General features: G+C 43.1%; 1 protein-coding gene and 1 long non-coding RNA gene across 2 annotated transcripts in view; one reads left to right on the top strand and one right to left on the bottom strand.

Moving 5' to 3' along the window:
- LOC135012883 (uncharacterized) overlaps positions 1 to 25,925 on the bottom strand; it is a 307,860-nt gene that overhangs the window by 109,731 nt on the left and 172,204 nt on the right. The window lies entirely within an intron of this gene.
- The window catches only part of GDF11 (growth differentiation factor 11), a 611,389-nt gene that overhangs the window by 560,927 nt on the left and 24,537 nt on the right, over positions 1 to 25,925 (top strand). The gene's annotated exons all lie outside the window — the stretch shown is intronic.

Here is a 25,925-nt window from a genome sequence, read left to right as displayed (position 1 = left end):
CCAGTGGGTTGTCACTGATGTTAGGCCTTGCCGTGAAATTTTGGGTCAAATATTCCATACAATCATGCATGTCATCCCCCGTATTAAATCCTCCTTCACCACCACTCTCATCCTCCACCCTTTGTGCCTGTCCATGCACACCTGGGAGATACGTTGCAGGATTTAATGCGCTGCATCTCCTTATGGTAATGTTTACGGGAGCCATCAGTGCCAATTCCCATCTTGTAAACCGCGCTGATGAGACGTGTCTGGTTTGGGCAGAATTTAGTAAGGCTGACACTGCATGTGGTGTTTGAATTGTGAGGTTGTGTCCTAGCACTACATCTTCGCTTTTTGTAACTAGCAATGCTATCGCTGCAACACTTCGCAAGCATGTGGGGAGGGATCGCGCTACCGTGTCAAGCTGGGCGCTGTAGTAAGCTACCGGCCTGCTGACATCACCATGCTTCTGGGTTAGGACACCTGCTGCGCAACCAGCACTCTCTGTTCCGTACAGCTCAAAGGGTTTCCCATAGTCTGGCATACCTAATGCTGGTGCCTGTGTTAGGCACTGTTTTAGTCTTTCAAATGCCATCTCGGATTCGTCTGTGTGCGAGATCCGATCAGGTTTACTTGATGAGACCATCTCCTGCAAAGGTAGGACTAGTATGGAAAAACCTGGGATCCAGTTACGGCAATACCCACACATTCCTAAAAACGTTCTAATCTGTTGCTGGGTTTGTGGCAGGGTCATGTCACGAATTGCTTGAATTCTATCAGTGGTAAGGTGTCTCAGTCCTTGTGTTAGACAGTGTCCCAAATACTTCACACGGGTCTGGCATAATTGTAACTTGTCTTTGGAAACCTTGTGTCCTGTGTCTGAAAGATGAAACAGGAGCTGTTTCGTATCTCTCAGGGACGCTTCCAATGAATCTGAACACAGTAGTAAATCGTCCACGTACTGTATCAATACTGATCCACTCACTGGTTGGAAAGACTGTAAACAATCATGCAGAGCTTGTGAGAAAATACTTGGACTGTCTATGAAACCTTGGGGTAAGCGAGTCCATGTATATTGAACTCCTCTGTATGTAAATGCAAATAAGTATTGGCTGTCAGGGTGTAGAGGTACCGAGAAGAAAGCGGAGCAGAGGTCAATCACAGTGAAAAATTTGGCAGTGGGAGGGATTTGCATTAGGATGACAGCTGGATTTGGCACTACGGGGAATTGACTCTCAACCATTTTGTTGATCCCTCTTAGATCCTGCACTAATCTGTAACCCCTCCCCCCACTCTTTTTAACAGGGAAGATGGGACTATTTGCAGTGCTGGACGTCCTTACCAGAATGCCCTGTTGTAGCAAGCGCTCTATTACAGGGTAAACTCCTAACTCCACCTCTGGCTTCAGAGGATATTGTGGGATTTTTGGAGCTATCCTACCATCTTTTACTTGCACAACTACTGGGGCTACATTTGCCATCAATCCAGTGTCTTGTCCATCTTTGGTCCAAAGTGACTCCGGTATCTGGGAAATCATTTCTTCTACCTTGGACGGACACCTATTTATAGTAACGGTGTGTGACATTAATCTTGTTGGGGAGTCTAGCATATCTTGCGCTTCCTGAGCGTGGTTTTCGGGTATGTCCAAGAACACACCTTCAGGAGTACAGTATATGACGCATCCCATTTTGCACAGTAAATCTCTCCCTAAGAGATTAGTCGGAGCCGATGCAGCCAGCAGGAAAGAATGCTTGGTATGCAAAGGCCCTATCGTAATCTCTGCGGGTTTGCTTAAAGGGTAGTGCTGTACTACGCCTGTTACTCCCATGGCTGGAATTGTTTTACCAGTGGTTCTCATGCCCACGGTCGAATTTATCACTGACTTGGCCGCCCCCGTTTCTACAAGGAAATTTAGAGATTTACCAGCTACATCAATTGTGACCTCGGGTTCACTTCCAAGGTTCGCAATTAATTTCACTGGCTGCAGATTACAGGTGTGGCCTCGCCCCTATGGTGCGTGGTGGCCTCCCTGTATTGCGCTGGCAGCTATTACCTGTGAAAGGGGTAAATGGGATCTATCAGTGACTTGCCAGTCTCTTTTTGGGGGATACCTTTTTGTTTCCCCTGCGTGTGGCTCATAACTCCGTCTCTGCGGTCCTTGCTCCCAATTTCGTGTGTCATGTCGTTGTCTAGGGGGTTGGTATGATCTTTGTGCATTCTTTGATTTACAGTCTCGTGCAAAATGTCCCTCTTTATGACAGTAATAACAAGTTACCACATTTGACTTACCCACAGGGGTCGGAGATTTATACAGAGATGGCCTTGTGGTCAGGGCCTGTATACTTACGGCCATTAACTTATCACTTTGTGACTCCCTGTGTCTGGTGATATTCCGTTCATGATCAACAGCAGCCTCTCTCAAAGTAGCCACCGACAGACCTCGCCAACATGGTTGGGTGGTCTGTACCCTTGTCCTTAATACTTCTTTTAAACCTTCCATTAACACAGATACTGCTACTGCTCTATGATTTACATTTGTCGAAATGTCTTCTATGCCTGTATACTTAGCCATTTCCTGTAGTGCCCGATGAAAATAATCAGCAGCTGTTTCTCCCTCTTTTTGTTTGATGGAAAAAAATTTATTCCATTTGGCAACAGCTGGAAAATACTCTTTTAACTGTAAATTTATTCTCTTTACATTATCTTGGTTGTACACATCCGTAAGGGGTACATCTTCATCTAATTTACAGTCAGCTAAAAATCTTGCTGAGTCGACATTGGAGGGTAAACATGCCCTCAGCAATATCTGCCAGTCTTTGTTATTGGGCTCCACAGTATTTCCTAGATCTCTAATGTATTTCTGACTAGCAGCTAGATCTTTCCTAGGATCAGGGAATTCAGACACCATTGTTCTTAATTCCATTCGGGAAAAGGGGCAGTGCATGGCGATGTTTCTGACAGGAGTGATTCCTGAAGTGTCAGTTTTCCCATTTGGCACTGCTATTACCCTAACGGGATTAAGTCCAATAACATCTTTCTGAGTAGATTCTACAACATGTGGTGAAATGGTTTCAGCATAGTGTATGGTGCCGTACTTACCGGATGATACGACCTCACCTGTCCCTCCGCTAGGGGGCTTTGACGCTAATCTTACGGGTTGGGCCGTGCCCACTGTTGTTTCTGCTATGGTGGCTGCTAGAGAGAGTGCCGATATTGTTGTTGGCTCATCCTCTTGATCACACTCCTGGGGAAAGTTTAAAACAGGGTACAGCTTGCACGGGTTAGTATTTGCATCAATAATCTTAGTCACATTATTCTTAACATTTATACAGTTACTAAGTGCATGTTTATCATTCACCAGTGTGCCATTCTCTGTGACCACCTGCTCTCCCGTTATGTATGGTGGCGGTGGCGCCGTGGCTATCATTTTTTTGATAGGGTTAGATCCAGCCGCCTGAGCCAATCCTCTCTGTATTTCACCCTCCTGCTGCCATAACTGTAAATAGTCATAATGTTTGATTCGTCTCTTTGCAGATTTAATGAGACATATCCTTCTCCTTAGATTTTGCAACACATCTGGGCTAAAACTGCCTACCCGTGGGAACTTTTCCCCATCGTGCACAGTCATTCTTTCCCATTCATCGCACAAAACCTCTGTGTGTGATCCGTATTTCTCACACATTACATACCTTGCCGACCCGATTGGTCGGTTTACTAAGTCAACCCGAACCGAGGTTGATCGCCCCTACCTGAACAACTGGCCCCCATCCTTGCAGGTGTTGCTTTCACTACCTCTGACCTTCAAATCAGGGTCTTCAGCGAACCCTTACAAAACCAAGATGTCCTGGGCAGGCCGGCGGCGAAGTTTACCGAGTACTCCACTCACTCGCCCATGTCGACCAATACGCCCACACACTGCCTTAGCGCTGGCGTACTCAACCTAGGGCCCCTGCGACCTGAACCTCTATTTACTGGAACATGTGGGTGTGATCCGAAGAGCACTTAACCCTTTCCAGTAACTATTGGTTGTTGGATAGTTCCCAAGTGACTAGCGAACTTCCCTTAAAATAAAAAAATATTACACAAATCACGTTAGAATGTACAAATAGCGTTTATGACCCCTCTAGCGTACGCAAATGGTACTGGGTCAAGTTACTAACTAATGCACACAATTACGTGCGGTACAATCGTTTTGCACATAAGCAACTAATCTTATGTGCGGAGCGACCAGTGGAATCGAAAATTGTGGCTGCGAATTCCTTCAGCCTGAGCTTAATGGCCTATATGGGTATCGCACCAACCCTTTCTGGTGTTGTGCTAATCTTTATCTATAGCGGACTTCTTAGTCTGCTGTACCTGGACCTCCTGGTCTGTCTGGACCTCCTGGTCTGTGCTACAGTAGACCTCCTGGTCTGCTATACTCTAATGCTCTTTTTTAATGTTTAACAAGGGATGCCTCCCAAGCCACCATGCAGTCACTTACACGTATGTACCTTCACGAGAACTCGATTTCCTTTGGTTCAACCCCAAAATTTTTTAGAAACTTATATATATATGTATACACACTCTTTCACCTCATATACACTTTACTTTCGTTTCTGCGCAGAAATCCCTTTCATTCAGTAACACAGTTCAGTTCAGATGAGTTGCAAATTAGAGAAGGATCTATTAGCTTAAAATTTTGGACACTGAAATTGACTTGCGCTATTATCGCGTTACCTCCTTTTCGCCTACTTAAAATAATACTATCGTGTGATTTGTATTATGTGGGCGTACCCAGACGCTCCGTTGCGTAATATACGCTCCGTGCGTCGACCCTTGAGTCGCGTACACTCGTTCTGCCCCTTGTTAGAGACATGTGTACGTAAGCCAGGTATGTCCACAGTAACACAACTAACACGTTTATCAATGTAAATGACCTTTAATTGTAATCATCTACTGAACACCACACAGAACTTCCTTGTATTTTAGGCAAGCCGTGTGCGTGTTTTACAAATTACTTCCTTACGTATTAATATTAACTTTTAACTACCAATAGCAACAAATCTTTCTCAGCACGTTATCAATTGTGAAATGGCAAACAGTAAGGTGATATGTGAAAATACACAAATGAAAAGAGATACAGTTGTGTGTGTGCGTGCGTGTGTACGCAAAACAGAAATAAACAGTTTTAAAAAAACAATAGCGTATTGTTCTTACCTCCGGTTCCGGATCCCACCAGCACTCTTTCAATCTAGCGAAACAGACGCTTATCTAGTCAGCACTACTGTATCCCGATACGAAGGGATACTGCCTTCCCGCCCTTGCTGACGGATAACGTTTGTTTTCGCTAGTGCGGATATGTGGAGGACGGACGAGCCGCCAATTGATAATGCTGATTTAGATTACCTTATAACTTCACAATAATGGGTAAGAGACACAGTACGCAATTGGCGTATGGGGTACCGTAAGGGTACGTATTTAGCGTAGCATACGCTAGGCCGTGATCGAGACGCACATGCGGCGCGCTCGCTCACAGCTTAATGCGTGGAGTCGAGCACGCTATAGGCGAGCGACTACCGTAATGCTACGCTATCAGCGTAGCGGACGCTCGAGACCACGAGGAGATCACGAGCGGCGCAGACGCTCACAAGATGACAATCAGTAAACCTTGAATGTAACACACAGAAAGGATATTCTTATACTGTAAACCTTGTACTGAAACACTGTAGCGATATAACGCTGCTTAACCTTGTTTACACTAAAGCTGTTTGAGCGATAGAGACGCTCCTATTACCCTCTGCAATATAATGAACACACAATACCGTGCTAAGGATCCAACACCTTTACTAACAAGCTTTTAGTTATATCGAAAAGGGGTAAAACAGTTACAAGTCATACACTACATACTAACATATAATTCTAACAGAATATCTAGACAGAAATATACAATAACGTTACAATCTTAAACTAAACAGAGAGAGAGAGAGAGAGAATGTGGCCAATACAAACAAAGAGCGAGATAAACACAGAGAATTACTTACACACACTGGGAACGATCGCAGCGCAGCCTGGTACCAGCCCCGAGTTAGTCAATATGAAAACCGTTTGTGGAGAGTGAGGGAGCTGTTCAGGCTGGCTGATCTTATATACACTGAGTACAGTATACTACAAAGGGACCTACAATCTCATTGTTCATTGGACACAGGAATGTCTCCTCGCATCATATCAAAAGGTCATAGGTTAGTTTGAACAGGTGGGCTGTGACTATTTCAAACAGCTCAGGTGGGTGGGAATCTCCGGATTCCCGCCGCATGGATAATGAACTGCAAATATAGAATATGTCCAGAAACTACTAATGGCCATAACTACACGCAGGAGCGATTAATCTTTACCTAACCAACACCGGATTATTGCTATAAAAATACTCTTCAGTTAGGTACCAGACACCACTGTTCAACCTTAATCAGACCCTTTGTACCACGCAAAGAGGGATTCCCAAGTCCGTGAACAAGTCACATTAACCAAACTTACAGTTATCATTAAGGGGAACATTATCTATAAAACGAGCTATTTGGTTCTATTATTAAACGATTGAGTCGCCCGCTAGACGCACACAAACTCTACCGTAAATGCACATACCACGCGCTCGAGCGCATGGCCGAGGCGCCATCACGCGGCTGCGTATATCCACACGCACGGGAGAGAATGTGCAGCAGGCATGCGCATGAGGTGCATATATGGCAACATGCAGCGTGATATTTTTCTGACTTTGACAGTGAGAAAGCCACTCCCACGCCACCAAGTGTCCACTCATCTGATGTGGTCTCCTACGGGATCCCGAATTCTGGGTTCACAAAACCCTTATTTGCACACTCACGCTCGTTCACTCATATACACTTTGATTTTTCTGTACAGAAAATTAACTTTCATTCAGATAAAACAGTCTAGTCCCAGAGGTGACACAGTATGAGAAGGTTCTTTTAAACTAAATATTGGAAACTGAACAAATTTGTACTATTATCGCGTGGCTACCGTCTCGCCTAAACTGAAACAATGCTATTGTGTGATTTGCATTAAGTGGGCGTATCTGTACGCACGTTGCGTAAACACACCACGTGTGTAGGCCTTTACGTTGCGTACGCAGTCCCGAAAGCTGTCCGAGACACATGTACAAATGCCGTACGTCCGCAGTACTACAAATACCACACTTCTATAAATGTAAGCGATATTTAACTATAATCACTTACTTAACACACACACAGTTTCCACTGTATCAACCTTTACAACTAGGCCAGGCTGTGTGTGCGTTTTATACTTACTCCCTTAAATATTAACTCTATATGTTAACTAAATAGCAACAAATTTTCCAGTACAGGTCAAAATAAACCTAGTAATCAGTGATTATGGCAACGGTGTGAGCAGATATGCAAAGTACAAAATACAGGTGTGTGCGTATGATGTGTGCGCAATTGGCGCCAAAACAAAAATTTACAGATTTTAAAAAGAAAAATAGCTTTTGCGTTCTTACCTTACGGATCCCTCCAGCATCCCTTCAAACCGTGCAGAGCAGACGCTTATCTAATCAGCACTTATTATATCCCCTGACCAAGAGAAGGTGTACAGGGGATACCTCTCCCGCCCTTTGCTGATAGATAAAGTCTGCGAAAACTCTGCTAGGCTGCGGGTATGAGAAGTAACCGGACGAGCTCCCAATTGATAATGTCGGTATTATCTTAGACCGCAAAGCTATACCCCTTTGTACACTATTACCGTTGAACCGCTATGGCCGCTAGACTACGTGCACGTGCTACGCACTTTGTACGCTATTTGCGTACAGAGTCCTGCATGTGGTACGCACTTGGCGTACGCACGCTGCGCTGAGTGTACGGAGTACACACAGCGAGCGCACACACAATTGATAACCTTTAAACCTTGTTAATGATACAATGTAATGATATGCTTATACTTTAAACCCTTGGCAGCAATGTACTGCAACGATGTTAATACCTTTAAACCTTAAGTAGCGCTGGCGATACAAAGTATCCGCAGTGCATACACCTTAACAATGCTTATACACCTTAAACAGGTTAATCTACTTTAAAGCCCAGGCAGGAAAGTGAAAACACAACACCGTTTGTAGTTGAAACCACAGGGTTCTAAGGCCTCCGTGGATTGATTCCAAAAAGGTAAAACAATACAAGTTATACACTACAGACTAACAAGTAAATCTAAACAGAATAATGGCTACAGAGAATGTACGTACGTGAGAATATTCGCAAGCGCAACCCGAATCCGGTCCTCCTCTGGTCATACAGATAGCGTTTAGAGTCTTCTGACCGGCCAGGCAACAATGGTCCTTATATACACAACATGCATACACAATACAATGGTCATTGTAATCTCATTGTTCATTGGACACAGAGATATGTCTCTACATTACAGCAAAGGTCATAGGTGGATTTGAAAAGGTGGGCGATGTCCCTTCCAACTGCTCTTGTGGGTGGTACCCTCTGGATTCCCGCCGCATATGTAATTTACAGTAAATACAGTTAATGTTCATAATCTACTTTTGTACATAACTATACGCAGGAGCAAGCGATCTTTCTCTAACTAACACCGAAATGTTACCCTCAAAATACCCTACAGCTGGATACTAGACATCACCTTCCAACCTTTATCTGACCCTTCCTATCATGCAAAGAGGAATCTCTCTGTCCAGGAACTGTTTAAACTAATAATATTTGCTGACATGGTCTAGGGGAACTATATCTACAATATACGCTATTTGGGTTAAATATGCTATGTTCTAATAACATGCTACACGCTCACAAACTCCGCCGTAAATACCCATATCATGCGCATGATCGCCGGAGCGATCTTACGCAACTTGCGGATATGTGCACGTACGGCGGACTGAGTGCACGAGCAGCGGGCATGTGCATGGGGTTAGTACAAGGCATATGCATTATGATATTTTTCGACTTTGACATGAAGCAGTGAAAAGTGTGGAGAAGTACAGTAACCTTGAAGTAACATTTATAATCTGCATACTATACCAGGGGCAAACGCAGGATTTTTAGAGGGGGGTTTCCATATATATATATATATATATATATACTTATATACTGTATATATATATATATATATATATATATAGACACAGAGAGGTGCAGCACTCCTGGCGGCTTAAGGAAAGAAACGTTACTACAGCATTGAAAGTACAACGTTTCAATGCCCTTATTGTGGCATTTGCATCAGGTCCTGATGCAAATGCGCAATACAAGCACTGAAACATTGTACTTTTAAATGCTGTAGTAATGTTCCTTTCCTCAAGTTGCCAGGAGTGCTACACCTCTCCATGTATACATTTCCTTCCATGTGGAGGCACCCGGCACGAAAATTCACCAGATGTGGAGGCCAGTGGCGTAGATGCAAGATCGGGTGCGAAACCACCTCGCCAGAACAAAGCCTAGTTGTGAATCTCTCCTCTTATGAACTTTCACCTCTAGAGACTAAGGTACTCTTGCTGGGCCTTTCATTCGTACCGACCAACCTATTCAAACCGTTCCAATGGCAAGTAGAACAGCATAGGTTGGGCCGACAACTTAAAATTAAAGAGTACTTCGGTAAAAACACCACTGAGCAACAGGAAGGTGACCTATACCATGTGAATTACGGAGATTACAACCGAAGTCCACATTTGACCTGCAGTCTGGGAATCCCACTATAAGAACATTTATGAGGATGTTAGGCAGCGAGGTAGATGAACAGATACAGAATCCTCTACCCATACGACATAATTTACGGCATGAAGAATATCAAGCTCTACTTGTACTATCAAAAAATGAAACCCTCGTATTCAGGCCAGCCGATAAGGGGGGAGCCCTTGTCATACAAGATCGTGACAAATATATATAGGAAGTCAAACGATTACTTGGCAACAAAGATACATACAGACTCCTAGATAAAGATCCTACTAGTGTATTTAAATCAGAGCTCTCTAATGTATTGAAACAGGCACTGGACAGCAGGATTATAACAGCTAAACTTAGTACGGCATTAGTACCTGCATATCCTAGGGTACCTTTAATACCTTTTTACCTTTAATAAAGGGGGCACTGAAACGTTACCCTATTTGCCTGAAAAGAACTGATTACTTTATGCCCAGGAGTGCCGCACGTGGAGACAGTGCTATTGTGAGAGTGTGGGGGCACCCGGGCTGGAAATATTCTTATATGGAGAGCCGGACCATCTATGGAGATATATATATATATATATATATATATATACTATATATAACCCATTATACATTAAATCACCGTGCACCCCTGCAACCTCTCCATGCCAGAGTCTCTGCTCCCTCCGCAGCACCTTTCAGTGTCTCTGCTCTCCCCGCCCCCCTTCCCCCTCACAGCATCTCATACCAGTGTCTCCTCTCCTCCGGCATCATCTCCATCGTATCTCCGCTCCACCTGCAGCCGCTCTCAGTGTCCGCTCCCCTCCCCGGCATCTCCCTAGCGTTTACACTCCAGCAGCATCTCCCGCACCCTCCGCAGGCGATCTCAGTACACGCTTCCCCCTGTAGCCGCTCTCAGTGCCGCTCCCTTCCGCAGCATCTCCCTGGCATCCGCGCTCCCTCTGCAGCCGCTCTCAGTGCCCACTCGCCCCCCCCCCACAGCATCTCCCTAGCGTCCCTGCACCCTGTACAGTCTCTCCCAATGCCTGCACCCCCCTCAGCATCTCTATGGCAGTCTCCAAAAATTGGTCCACCAGGGGGGGTTTCTGGGTACTCGGAACCCCCCCCCCCCCCCCCCCCCGGCGTGCGCCACTGTATACAATTGTACGGAGCTCACTTCTCCACTCTTTTCACTGCTTCATGAATAAACCCCTAAGTTAATACAGATCCAAAACAAAAACACGGGGTAGGGGCTCATCTCTAGTTATAATTTGCATACTACAAAAGGGAAGAATGTCTCCCAGCGCTTGGTTATATCGAGTGAACTCTATACAAACAGAATCATCAATAATCACACAATTCAAAGGAATAAAAATAAATTTTCTTTTATTAAAGATAAGCTATGGGGATTTCCATAAAAAGTGTCTTTTACTTTAGTCTAGAATATTAAAAATTATACAGTGACTCTTAATACCGGTATACTAAAAAAAATAATAAGACAACAGGACAAACAACATAAATAACATGTACGATAGCGGTACGCTGTCTTTTAGCGATTTATCCACTAATCACTCATGGGTGAGTCTTAAGTCCCAAAGTATGTAAATTATTCCAAGATAAACCTCACTGAAAAGTGAGTCTTAAGTCCCAGGAATGAGGTAGTTTTCCACAATGATTTGTATCAACAAAGCAGTCTTAGTATACCTTCCATTCAGGTCACAATTTTCTGGGGTCAAATTGCACAGTTCCCTTTTATGCACAACCTGTGGAAAGTCACTTACTTCAAAACCGCAAAGAGACAAACGACGGGTGTCTGCCGGCAGACAAAAACACAGTGCCTCAGTGATCAACTAGTTTCGCCTGTCTCAGCAGGCTTCCTCAGGATAGCCGAGTACACCTAATCCCCGCTATTTAAGCCCCCGTGCGGTTTCCGTTTCTATAGTGACCAAATACTCACAGCGTTCAGCTGCGCTACGTCATTTCCGGTCCTTGTGGCTGGTTCCTCTATCTGTGTTGCCGGTCGCTTAGCAACCCTCTCTTCAACCACCGCCACGTCTTGGCTGATGCGTCACGTCACTTCCAGTCCTCGTGACTTTTCTCTTTACATACGTCGTCTAGGTTACTTCTGTAACTTCCGTCCCAACGTCTCCATTTGTATATTCGTATCCATGGTGATTTTAGCGGGGCATCCTAGCCGGACATGTCATATTTTATATCTATTATCCTAATGATAACGGCTACAATCGTCCTCTTAATTTCTTAGTAATTTAAGTGGATGCGCTTCTTGTACATCATTATAAACATAGAACACAAAAAGACAAAACACAAAAAAAAATTCAGAATTATCAAGAAACCCTATGGAAGAGTACAAGAAAGAATTAGAGAAGATACTCAAGGAAGCTTTAGAGAAAGGGATACTCACGAAGAGTGAGTTCAAATATGGTTACCCAGAACATCCAAAGGTGGCAGTATTCTATCACCTGCCCAAAATCCATAAGGACTGTAAAACCCCCCCAGGAAGACCAATAGTTGCGGGGATTCAATCACTAACCTCCCACTTGTCCTGTTATATTGATGTCTTTTTGAACAAGTTAGTGACGATACAAAGAAGCTACATTAAAGACACAATACACATTCTAGATATATTAAACAAAATTGAATGGAAAGTAGGCTTCTTATTGGCCACATGTGATATTAAATCACTATATACATCAATTAGACATAATCAAGGTATGGCAAATATTCAAAAAATTCTGACTGAAGAGTCAGATTTGCAGAAAGATCAAATCGAGTTTATTTTGAAAGGTATTAGCTTCACGCTAGAACATAATTTTTTCTGGTACGGAGGAAAATATTATAAACAAACCCAGGGAACAGCTATGGGTACGAACTTTGCCCCCTCATACGCTAATCTCTTTTTAGCGCAATGGGAGAAAGAATTTATATGGTCAAACAATGAATATCTCCCAAACCTTGTCCTATGGGCAAGGTTTATTGACGATGTGATTATCATCTGGAATGGGACCAGGAAAGATTTGGAAAGCTTCATTATGAAGCTGAATGTAAACAACTTTAATCTAGAGTTCACAAAAGAGATTAGCGATACAAGTATAAATTATTTAGACTTAACCATCTTTATTGAGGATAACCATATTGAAACGAAAACATATAGGAAGGAAGTGGATTGCAATAGTTATTTAAATTTTAGGAGCAATCATCACCCCAAATGGTTATCAAATATTCCGAAAGGTCAGATGAGAAGGATTCGAAGAAATTGTTCCAAGAAAACAGATTATGACACACAAGTAATGGATCTTATGAAACAATTTGGGGAAAAGAATTATATCCAGAGAGACCTGATAGACAACAAGAATGAAGTAGATAAAATGGAAAGGATGGACCTCCTGTGCTACAAAGATAAGAAAGAGAAGAAAGGAGAGGAAATAATGTTCTTAACGGGATTCTCGAGCCAGCGGAGATATTTGGAAGAAAGTATATATAAACACTGGCACATTCTAACTACAGACGAGGACCTTCGAGAGATTATACCAACAAAACCTAAAATAGTATATAGAAGAGCGCCCACCATAAAGACCAGTTTAGTGAGAAGTTACTGTAAGAATGAGAGGAAAGAAGGAACAACATGGCTGAAGGATATGAAACCAGGTTTCTATAAATGCAATAACTGTGTTGTTTGTAAGAAAACAAGAAATATTACAACAAAGCCAATCACTAAATATAAATCGAACAGCACAGGAAAGGAGTATGAAATAAAAGATAAAATTACGTGTAACTCAAAAGGGGTAATATATTTGTTATCATGCCCCTGTGGGCTTCAATATGTAGGCAAGACATTTCGTTGCCTCCAAACTAGAATTAATGAGCATTTAAACAATATTAGGACACAAAAAGAAAATCACAATATTCCGGTACATTTTGCCAAAGCCCATAATAGTGATCCTGCGATGCTATCATTTTTTGGGATTAAACTAGTACAAAAGTCATGGAGAGGAGGAGACTGGGATAGTGAATTATTAAAGGAGGAGGCAAGAATGATCTTTGAATTGGAGACTTTGGTCCCAAAAGGTCTAAATATAGATTGGGAACTCTGTCCGTTTTTAAAGGAATAAATTAAATAAGAGATTTTTTGAGAGAACTTTTTATATATTCTTTATTCTTAACGCATATATTTTTTAAATATGTATTTAGAAATAATGATATTGTAGATGCACTGTGTCCTTTGGTGTCTTTTTGTGTTTTGTCTTTTTGTGTTCTATGTTTATAATGATGTACAAGAAGCGCATCCACTTAAATTACTAAGAAATTAAGAGGACGATTGTAGCCGTTATCATTAGGATAATAGATATAAAATATGACATGTCCGGCTAGGATGCCCCGCTAAAATCACCATGGATACGAATATACAAATGGAGACGTTGGGACGGAAGTTACAGAAGTAACCTAGACGACGTATGTAAAGAGAAAAGTCACGAGGACTGGAAGTGACGTGACGCATCAGCCAAGACGTGGCGGTGGTTGAAGAGAGGGTTGCTAAGCGACCGGCAACACAGATAGAGGAACCAGCCACAAGGACCGGAAATGACGTAGCGCAGCTGAACGCTGTGAGTATTTGGTCACTATAGAAACGGAAACCGCACGGGGGCTTAAATAGCGGGGATTAGGTGTACTCGGCTATCCTGAGGAAGCCTGCTGAGACAGGCGAAACTAGTTGATCACTGAGGCACTGTGTTTTTGTCTGCCGGCAGACACCCGTCGTTTGTCTCTTTGCGGTTTTGAAGTAAGTGACTTTCCACAGGTTGTGCATAAAAGGGAACTGTGCAATTTGACCCCAGAAAATTGTGACCTGAATGGAAGGTATACTAAGACTGCTTTGTTGATACAAATCATTGTGGAAAACTACCTCATTCCTGGGACTTAAGACTCACTTTTCAGTGAGGTTTATCTTGGAATAATTTACATACTTTGGGACTTAAGACTCACCCATGAGTGATTAGTGGATAAATCGCTAAAAGACAGCGTACCGCTATCGTACATGTTATTTATGTTGTTTGTCCTGTTGTCTTATTATTTTTTTAGTATACCGGTATTAAGAGTCACTGTATAATTTTTAATATTCTAGACTAAAGTAAAAGACACTTTTTATGGAAATCCCCATAGCTTATCTTTAATAAAAGAAAATTTATTTTTATTCCTTTGAATTGTGTGATTATTGATGATTCTGTTTGTATAGAGTTCACTCGATATAACCAAGCGCTGGGAGACATTCTTCCCTTTTGTTGTTCTAATAACGAAGAGGATAGTGGAATCCTCTTTTTGTTCTCCAGAGCAGCTGGAACTTGTCGAGTGAAGTAGGAATAAGCGCAGTCCCCTACCCCTTCTTTGTATAATTTGCATACTACACAAACACTGGTGTTATCTCAGAAGATACGGCTTCTCCCTATCTGTTAAGCAACAGTCAGTGACAGCAAAGATATTTACTTGCTAACTGTGGCCATAGCCTATTAAACAAAGATTGTGACAGTATTTATGATGATGATTGGATAATGATTCCAACATATTCACTACCAACTCCTGGCAATTGATATTCTTTTTTTTGTCCCAGTGGAACTGGAATGTCAAATAAGAGTTTCCAGTTCCACTATGTTATAGAACTATACTTAACACTGCCAGACAGTATCACCCGCCAGCTAAATATCACTTGGTTGCTTGCAGTGGTTTTTTTGATCACTGGCCCTGGTTCAGAGATGAGCACTATGTGGATGTTGTACACAGTGGAAAAATGTTTTGCCACGGGGAATGTGTCTAAGTCACACTGCACATATGCTGCAGTTGTCTTCAGCTTGTTGAAGTGAGGATGTATTTGCAAAGTGAGTGACAGGCAGGGGTGTTTGTGGGAGGTAGTGTCTCTAATGCAGCCTGCGACTGTGAACCTGTACACATTTACAACTGCGTTTTCTGACAGCCATGCTGCATGGCAATAGAGTTCCTTAAAAGGTCGATAATCAACCAATGTGTGTCCGATGTCTGTGTCTTCTTCATACACAAGCGTCAGATCAGAGATGCCTCCAGTGAGTGTCTCAATGCAAATCCTGGCGGCTGCAACATTTTCATATTGCCACACAGCTGCTGCGTACAGAATCATGGCTGCGATGGCAGCATTTGCGTCCATCTCTGAATCAGGCCCTAAATTCAGATATTTAACTGTATGCTGAGCTGTACACACGCCTGCCCATATGCTTGGTTTTATAGCTGTCATCATTATCAGTGCACACAATTTTTTAAATAATTGTTTGCATTAAACAAAGTTTGTGTACATCGAACAATCAGAAAGCAAAGGCGTCACTGTGTCAGGGTTGTTTTTAGACAATTTGGCTCCCAGTGCGAGATTTAAAAATGTGCCCCCCCCCCCATTGACATTCAAAAATGCACCCCCCCCCCATAGATATAAAATACTAAAAAACACAATTTTGCGCACAATCCTGGCAAGGGGGCGTGGCTCCTCTAAATGGGCGTTAAGCCCCACACAGTAATGCCCTCTGCACCATATTATGCCACACACTGCAATGCCCATGATACATTATGCCCTACAGTAAAGTTTTTAATTACTTTTAAATGACCTCATTGCCAAGGGTTTCACACGCTGGGTATCATGCTCATTGCCAGGAGTTTCATGGAGTGGATGTCTTGCTTGTTGCCAGGGGTTTCATGCTCTTGGATCCATATGCTCGATGCCAGGGGTTTCATGTTCTGGTATGGGTGTCATGCTCGTTGCCAGGGGTAATGCTCATTGCCAGGGGTATGTAATGCTATTTGCCAGGGGTAATGCCTGTTGCCAGGGGTGTGTAATGCTCGTTGCCAGGGGTAATGTTGTTACCAGGGGTAATGTCGTTACCAAGGGTGTGTAATACTCGTTGCCAGGGGTAATGCTCATTGCTAGAGGTAATGCCATTGCCAGGGGTGTGTAATTTTTGTTGTAGGGGTGTGTACAACCGGCACAAGACCCGCCAGCTCCCCTGCTCCCCCTCCTCCCCGCCATAGTACTCCGCTTGGTGGGCGGAGTGTCACGAAATTACATATTGCATTGTGATGTCATGGGGCAAATGTGTCATACAACGAAACTCTGCCCCCCAAGCGGAGTACTATGACAGGGAGGGGGAGCAGTCTAGGGACAGGAAAAGTCGCACAGCTCGTCCGCCACTAGAAATGGCACTGCACTATGTCACTCACGCTGGGAAAAACAGTATTTTGGTATATTCCATCTTTTTGAACTTTGGATATGGGAGACTCAACCTGTATTGATTTTTAACATACATATAAGGATAATGCTGATGAAGATTAGTAAATATTGAAGAAGGAATCCATGTCACTTCAAAATGAAAATCAACACCTTTCCCTAGCAAATGTATGGTCAAAAATGCAGACCACAGTCTTCTTGGTTTTGGGGGCATATTTATCACAATACGCAATATTTTTTGTGTAAATTTGCAAAGTGAAAATTAATATTTTTACACAAATTTACTTAATTTTGCCAGGAAACGGGCTCTGAAAAGAGCTCTTCCTGGCCAATAGCTTAAAGCAGTATGATAGTGTAACGCTCTCATACTGCTTCCAGGTTCAGGTCCCCAGCAGCCAATGCGTTCCCATTGGCCAGTGCATGAATCAATGAGGAATGATAGAGACGGACACTAAAAAAGGCTTCTATGTGGCAACGCCATCCGGAGATGTCGTTATCCTATTGGGGCCAAGTGGTTTATCTGGCAACTTTGCAGTCCCCATACATACCTGTGGGGGCTGCGACTGCTGTCAGAAATGGAGGGGCCACAGCAAATATTAGAGATATCTGCTGCGATCCCTCCATAGTACATTTAGGATACTAAATATTTGCTGGAACCCCTCGAAAACGTCTGAATTCAGGGAATATACCATAAATATTTAATGATATATAGGCCCCTAGAGCATATTAATAGTCATTTAAAACATAGCACAATCCACACCCCTTTTGTCACAATAGGAGATGCTATACTGGTTTATTTATTTGTATGCCTTACTGGTCATATAATAGCACATAATCACCTTATAACTTTGATGGCTTATGACATATAATACAAACATAATTAGAGACTGCCATATAATATAGGCAGCATCAGTGACCACCGTATGCTACTGACAGCATTGACGACCCCCATATACTACAGAAAGCATTAGTGACCTATATATGCTATGGAGAGCATCAGTGACTCCCATATAATAAAGACAGCACTGGTGACTGCCATTTAATACAGACAGCATCAGTTACGGCAATATACTACAGACAGCATTAGTCACACCAGTATATTACAGGCAGCATTATTGGACCCCGTAAACTAAAGAATGCATTATTGTTACCCATAAATTCCAGACAGTTTTAGTGACCCCCATATACTACAGACAGCATTAGTGACCCCCGTATACTACAGAGAGTGTCAGTGACCACCATAAACTACATAGTAACGTAGTAACATAGTTAGTGAGGTTGAAAAAAGACCAGTAGTCCATCGAGTTCAACCTGAATTATATTATATTCCCTAATCTATTCTGGTTAAAGGCTATATCCTCGGATATCTTTTTCCGCTAGAAATTTAGTTAACCCAAACGCATTGACTGAGTCTGCCATTACAACCTTCTCCGGCAGAGAATTACATATTCGTATTGCCCTTACAGTAAAGAAACCCTTCCTGCACTGAGAATGAAATGTCCTCTCCTCAAGCCTTAGTGGGTGTCCGCGTGTTTTGTTTAGAAGTCTTTTAACCACTTGCCTGGCATGGTCGCATCAGACCACCCCCAAGCCACCCCCAGACCACCCCTGTGTACCTGGCAGTTGTCTTGGTTGTAAAAAGTAACGTTGCAATGGTCGCAATGTTACCGATGTTATCGATCTTCCCGACTGATATTTGAGGAAAATTATTGTTTAAAAAAAAATCAGATTTTTTTTATATTTTTTCTAAAATCCTTTTGGAAAAGGTTAAATTCATGTTCTTCACCTAATTCACTAATAAAAACAAATTCGGAGCAGTTTTTTGGGGGGGAAAATCGTTAGTTAAGTGGTTAATAAACAAATCACCAGATAGCTCCGCTTATTGCCTCTTTATATATTATATATTTATAATCATATCTCCTCTTAGTCATCTCATTTCTAGTGTAAAAATATCTAACCTAGAAAGCCTCTCCAGTCCAGTGTCTCCAACCCCTTAATCAATTTGGTAGCTCGCTTCTGAACCTTTTCAAGTTCTAACATGTCTCTTTTTAATGTGGTGCCCAGAACTGTACACAATACTCAAGATGCGGTTTCATCAATGATTTATACAGTGGCAGGATTGCACTCTCATCCCTTGTCTCAATTCCCCTTTTAATGCATGCTAACGCCTTATTTGCCTTTGCTGCTGCACTTTGATATTGTGTACTGCTGCTAATTCTACTATCAGTGAGCACCCCCAAATCCTTTTCTATTACAGTTTCCCCTATATTTTCCCCATTTAATTGGTCGGTTGCATGTTTATTCTTAGTCCCAAAGGGGGGTAATTCCAAGTTGATCGCAGCAGGAATTTTTTTAGCAGTTGGCCAAAACCATGTGCACTGCAGGGGAGGCAGATATAACATGTGCAGAGAGAGATAGATTTGGGTGTGGTGAGTTCAATCTGCAATCTAAATTGCAGTGTAAAAATAAAGGAGCCAGTATTTACCCTGCACAGAAGCAATATAACCCACCCAAATCTAACTCTGCCAATGTTATATCTGCCACACCTGCAGTACACATGGGGGTAAATTTACTAAGATTCGTATTTTCCCGTTTCAGGTCAAAGTTCAATCACGAATGACATCGAAAGTGTAAAACTGCAACTTTTTGAATTTGTTACGATGGATTTACTAAGCTGTCGTATTCGGGTTTTTCTTTTCTTCCGATGTCGATGTCATTCGTGTTTTTTTTGTGTTTTTTACGGCAGTGATTAGCAAAACACTGCCGACTTTTTTACAATTAATCTCGGCCGGATCTGTGTGATCCGTGCTGGGGTTCTATTTTTTTTTTTTTTTTTAATTAAACACTGTAAAATTTATAAAAAAAATTGCGTGGGGTCCCCCCTCCTAAGCATAACCAGCCTCGGGCTCTTTGAGCCGATCCTGGTTGCCGAAATATGGGAAAAAAAATGACAGGGGTTCCCCCATATTTAAGCAACCAGCATCGGGCTCTGCGCCTGGTCCTGGTCCCAAAAATACGGGGGACAAAAAGAGTAGGGGTCCCCCGTATTTTTAAAACCAGCACCGGGCTCCACTAGCTGGACAGATAATGCCACAGCCGGGGGTCACTTTTATATAGTGCCCTGCGGCCGTGGCATCAAAAATCCAACTAGTCACTCCTGGCCGGGGTACCCTGGGGGAGTGGGGACCCCTTCAATCAAGGGGTCCCCCCCCCAGCCACCCAAGGGCCAGGGGTGAAGCCCGAGGCTGTCCCCCCCCATCCAATGGGCTGCGGATGGGGAGGCTGATAGCCTTTGTTGTAAAAGAAAAGATATTGTTTTTAGTAGCAGTACTACAAGGCCCAGCAAGCCTCCCCCGCATGCTGGTACTTGGAGAACCACAAGTACCAGCATGCGACGGAAAAACGGGCCCGCTGGTACCTGTAGTACTACTACTAAAAAAATACCCAAAAAAAGACAAGACACACACACCGTGAAAGTATAATTTTATTACATACATACATACACACATACATACATACATACTTACCTTAAGTTCCCACGCAGGTCGGTCCTCTTCTCCAGTAGAATCCAAGGGGTACCTGTTGAAGAAATTATACTCACGAGATCCAGGGGTCCAGGCTCCTCGGGAAATCCAGGGGTAATCCACGTACTTGAAAAAAATAACAAAACGGTGTCCCGACCACGAACTGAAAGGGGACCCATGTTTGCACATGGGTCACCTTTCCACGAATGCCAGAAACCCACTTTGACTTCTGTCTAAGTGGGTTTCTTCAGCCAATCAGGGAGCGCCACGTTGTAGCACTCTCCTGATCAGCTGTGTGCTCCTGTCCTCACTGACAGGCAGCACACGGCAGCGTTACAATGTAGCGCCTATGCGCTACATTGTAACCAATGATGGGAACTTTCTGCCCTGCGGTTGACCTAAAGTGACGTCACCGCTGAGCAGAAAGTTCCCAGCATTGGTTACAATGTAGCGCATAGGCGCTACATTGTAACACTGCCGTGTGCTGCCTGTCAGTGAGGACAGGAGCACACAGCTGATCAGGAGAGTGCTACAACGTGGCGCTCCCTGATTGGCTGAAGAAACCCACTTAGACAGAAGTCAAAGTGGGTTTCTGGCATTCGTGGAAAGGTGACCCATGTGCAAACATGGGTCCCCTTTCAGTTCGTGGTCGGGACACCGTTTTGTTATTTTTTTCAAGTACGTGGATTACCCCTGGATTTCCCGAGGAGCCTGGACCCCTGGATCTCGTGAGTATAATTTCTTCAACAGGTACCCCTTGGATTCTACTGGAGAAGAGGACCGACCTGCGTGGGAACTTAAGGTAAGTATGTGTGTATGTATGTAATAAAATTATACTTTCACGGTGTGTGTGTCTTGTCTTTTTTTGGGTATTTTTTTAGTAATAGTACTACAGGTACCAGCGGGCCAGTTTTTCCGCCGCATGCTGGTACTTGTGGTTCTCCAAGTACCAGCATGCGGGGGAGGCTTGCTGGGACTTGTAGTACTGCTACTAAAAACAATATCTTTTCTTTTACAACAAAGGCTATCAGCCCCCCCATCCGCAGCCCATTGGATGGGGGGGGACAGCCTCGGGCTTCACCCCTGGCCCTTGGGTGGCTGGGGGGGGGGACCCCTTGATTGAAGGGGTCCCCACTCCCCCAGGGTACCCCGGCCAGGAGTGACTAGTTGGATTTTTGATGCCACGGCCGCAGGGCACTATATAAAAGTGACCCCCGGCTGTGGCATTATCTGTCCAGCTAGTGGAGCCCGGTGCTGGTTTTAAAAATACGGGGGACCCCTACTCTTTTTGTCCCCCGTATTTTTGGGACCAGGACCAGGCGCAGAGCCCGATGCTGGTTGCTTAAATATGGGGGAACCCCTGTCATTTTTTCCCCCATATTTCTGCAACCAGGATCGGCTCAAAGAGCCCGAGGCTGGTTATGCTTAGGAGGGGGGACCCCACGCAATTTTTTTTGAAAAAATAAGCACTTTCCCACCCCTTCCCACTGATATACATGCACGGATCTCATGGATCCGTGCATGCCTATCCAATCACGAATAAAAAAAAAAGGTCTGTTTTTTTTTAGCACTTTTTTACGAGTTGTAATTTTTCACGGCAGTGTTTGTTTGTTTTTTGCTTTGCACTTCTTAGTAAATGACCGAGATTCATACTTAAACAGCCGCGTTTTGACCGATGGTGTATTCATTCGTAATTTTTTACTTGGACTTGCAAAAAATTACGAATGCCCTCATCTCTGCCGTGATTAGTGTTTAGTAAATTAGCGAGATGACACTTTGATGAAAAAAGGGCATCTCGGTCAAAATCGGGAGCTTAGTAAATTTACCCCATGGTTTTGCTCAACTGCTAAAAAATTTCCTGCTGTGATCAACTTGGAATTACCTCCAAAGTGCATAACTTTACATTTTTCCACATTAAACCTCATACTCCATTTTGTTGCCCAAACTTACATTTCAAAAAAATCACTCTGAAGAGACTGCACATCCACATCTGACTTGATTACCCTACATATTTTAGTATCATCCACAAAAATTGACACTGTACTTTCTAGTCCTTCTCCTAGATCATTTGTAAACATGTTAAACAATAGTGGCCCCAGTACAGAACCCTGCGGTATTCCAATGATTACTTTAGCCCAGGTGGAAAACATCCCATTAACCACCATTCGCTGTTCCCTGTTATCAAGCCAATTACTCACCCATGTACAAATAGTGTTTCCTATACCAAGCTCCCTTCATTTAAAATCAGCCTTCTGTGAGGCACTGTGTCAAAAGCTTTTGCAAAATCCAGATAGACCATATCTACTGTGTTACCCTGGTCAAGATTGTCACTAACTTTCTCATAGAAGCTAATCAAATTAATTTGACATGACCTATTTCTCACAAAACCATGCTGGTTCCTATATATAGCATGGGAGTTCTCCAAATACTCCTGTATGCTATCCCTTAGTATACTTTCTAATAGTTTCCCCACTATTGGTGTCAGACTAACCAGTCTATAGTTACCAGGATGAAGTTTAATGCCATTTTTAAATATTGGGACTACCTCTGCTATATGCCAGTCCTTTAGTACCATGCCTGATGTAAGTGAATCAGTGAAAATTAAATACAATGGCCTTGCAATTTCAGCGTTTAGCTCCATCAGAACTCTAGGATGAAGTCCATCTGGACCAGGAGATTTAGTAGTCTTAATTTTTTTTAATCGCTCACGGACTACTTCCTCAGATAGATAAGTATTAAGCAATGGGCCTTTATCATTACTATTATTATGGTTACTCACTAATCCCACCATCTGGTCCTCTCTAGTAAACACTGATGAAAAAAATGTGTTCAATATTTCAGCTTTTTCTTTGTCATCATTTATCAAGAATCCCAGTTCACTTTTCAATGGTCCTATAGTCTCTTTTTTTTAGCCTTCTACCATTTATGTACTTAAATTTTTTTTAGGGTTAGTTTTACACGCCTTCGTGATTTGCTTTTTGTTTTCTATTTTAGCTGCTCTGGTTTCCTTTTTACATTTTTTGTTACATTCCTTGTACTACTGGAATGACTCCGTCTTCCATTCTGATTTAAAAGCTTTGAATGCTTGCCTCTTTTTATCCATTTCTTCCATAACCTTTTTGTTTAGCCACATTGGTTTGAATTTAATACTCTTATTTTTACTGCCCATGGGTATGCACTTATGGGTATATTTCTGTAGCATAGATTTAAAAACATCCCACATTTCAGCAGTGTTCTTTCCCTGAAACAAAGTTTCCCAATCTATGTCCTTAAGTGCATGTTTCAGCAGGTTAAAATTAGCTTTTTTAAAGTTAAGAGTCTTAGTTGAACCCTTAGGAGGCTGCTTTTGAAAACTAATGCCAAATGTGATGATGTTATGATCACTGTTACCCAAGGTCTCACCCACTATGGTAGTTGCTATTATCTCGATGTCGTTAGTTAGTACTAGGTCTAGTATAGTCCTTACTCTGGTTGTCTTACTCTACTATTAGTGATCGCCATTTTCTACAGACATTAGTGACTGCTATATAATACAGACAGCATTAGTTACCCTCAAATACTACAGGCAGGATTAGTGACCGCCATATAATACAGACAGCATTGGTAACCGCCATACAGTATAGACAGCATTAGTGACCACCATATAATACAGACAGCATCAGTGAATGCAATATATTACAGACAGCATTAGTTTCCCCAAATACTACAGGCAGCATTACTGACTGCCATATAATACAAACAGCATTAGTTCTCTCCGTATATAGGCCCTCATTCCGAGTTGTTCGCTCGCAAGCTGCTTTTAGCAGATTTACTCACGCTAAGCCGCCGCCTACTGGGAGTGAATCTTAGCTTCTTAAAATTGCGAACGACGTATTCGCAATATTGCGATTACACCTCTCTTAGCAGTTTCTGAGTAGCTCCAGACTTACTCTGCCAGTGCGATCAGTTCAGTGCTTGTCGTTCCTGGTTTGACGTCACAAACACACCCAGCGTTCGCCCAGACACTCCTCCGTTTCTCCAGCCACTCCCGCGTTTTTCCCAGAAACGGTAGCGTTTTTCCGCACACACCCATAAAACGGCCAGTTTCCGCCCAGTAACACCCACTTCCTGTCAATCACACTACGATCACCAGAACGATGAAAAAGCCGTGAGTAAAATTCCTACCTGCATAGCAAATTTACTTGGCGCAGTCGCACTGCGGACATAGCGCATGCGCACTAAGCGGAAAATCGCTGCGATGCGAAAAAAATTACTGAGCGAACAACTCGGAATGACCCCCATAGTAATTCAAAGTTGATCGCAGCAGGATTTTTGATAGCAACTGGGCAAAACCATGTGCACTGCAGGGGAGGCAGATATAACATGTGCAGAAAGAGTTAGATTTGGGTGGGTTATATTGTTTCTGTGCAGGGTAAATACTGGCTGCTTTATTTTTACACTGCAAATTAGATTGCAGATTGAACACACCACACACAAATCTAACTCTCTCTGCACATGTTATATCTGCCTCCCCTGCAGTGCACATGGGCCCTCATTCCGAGTTGTTCGCTCGGTAAATTTCATCGCATCGCAGCGATTTTCCGCTTAGTGCGCATGCGCAATGTCCGCACTGCGACTGCGCCAAGTAAATTTGCTATGAAGTTAGGATTTTTACTCACGGCTTTTTCTTCGCTCAGGCGATCGTAGTGTGATTGACAGGAAATGGGTGTTTCTGGGCGGAAACAGGCCGTTTTATGGGCATGTGGGAAAAAACGCTACAGTTTCCGGAAAAAACGCAGGAGTGGCCGAAGAAACGGAGGAGTGTCTGGGCGAACGCTGGGAGTGTTTGTGACGTCAAACCAGGAACGACAAGCACTGAACTGATCGCAGATCCCGAGTAAGTCTGGAGCTACTCAGAAACTGCTACGAGGTGTGTAATCGCAATATTGCGAATACTTCGTTCGCAATTTTAAGATGCTAAGATTCACTCCCAGTAGGCGGCGGCTTAGCGTGAGCAACTCTGCTAAAATCGCCTTGCGAGCGAACAACTCGGAATGACCTCCCTGGTTTTTCCCAGTTGCTATCAAAAATCCTGCTGCGATCAACTTGGAATTACCCCCATAATACAGACAGCATTAGTGACTTCCATATAATACAGACAGCATTAGCCCTACCTGTGTGGAGTTTGTATATTCTCCCTGTGCTTGTGTGAGTCTCCTCTGGGTCCTCCCACATTCCAAACATATACAGGTAGGTTAATTGGCTTCCTGACAAAAAATAACCCTAGTGTGTGTGTGTGTGTGTGTGTGTGTGTGTGTGTGTGTGTGTGTGTGTGTGTGTGTACATGTGTTTAGGGCAGACTGAATGGGCCCAGTGGTTCTTATATGCTTTCAAATTCTATGTTTCTATATAAACTCCTAATTACATCCCTCAGTCTCATGAAATAATCTTTAACATCAGTCACCGACAAAGTAATATATAAAGCAGTGGGGCTGCACTCACAGCACTATTAAACATGCAGAGAATCCAA

The sequence above is a fragment of the Pseudophryne corroboree genome, chromosome 2 (genome assembly GCF_028390025.1).
Source record: "Pseudophryne corroboree isolate aPseCor3 chromosome 2, aPseCor3.hap2, whole genome shotgun sequence".
Lineage (NCBI taxonomy): Eukaryota > Metazoa > Chordata > Amphibia > Anura > Myobatrachidae > Pseudophryne > Pseudophryne corroboree.
Note: the sequence above shows the minus strand (reverse complement) of the source record. Positions and strands in the feature narration are given on the sequence as shown.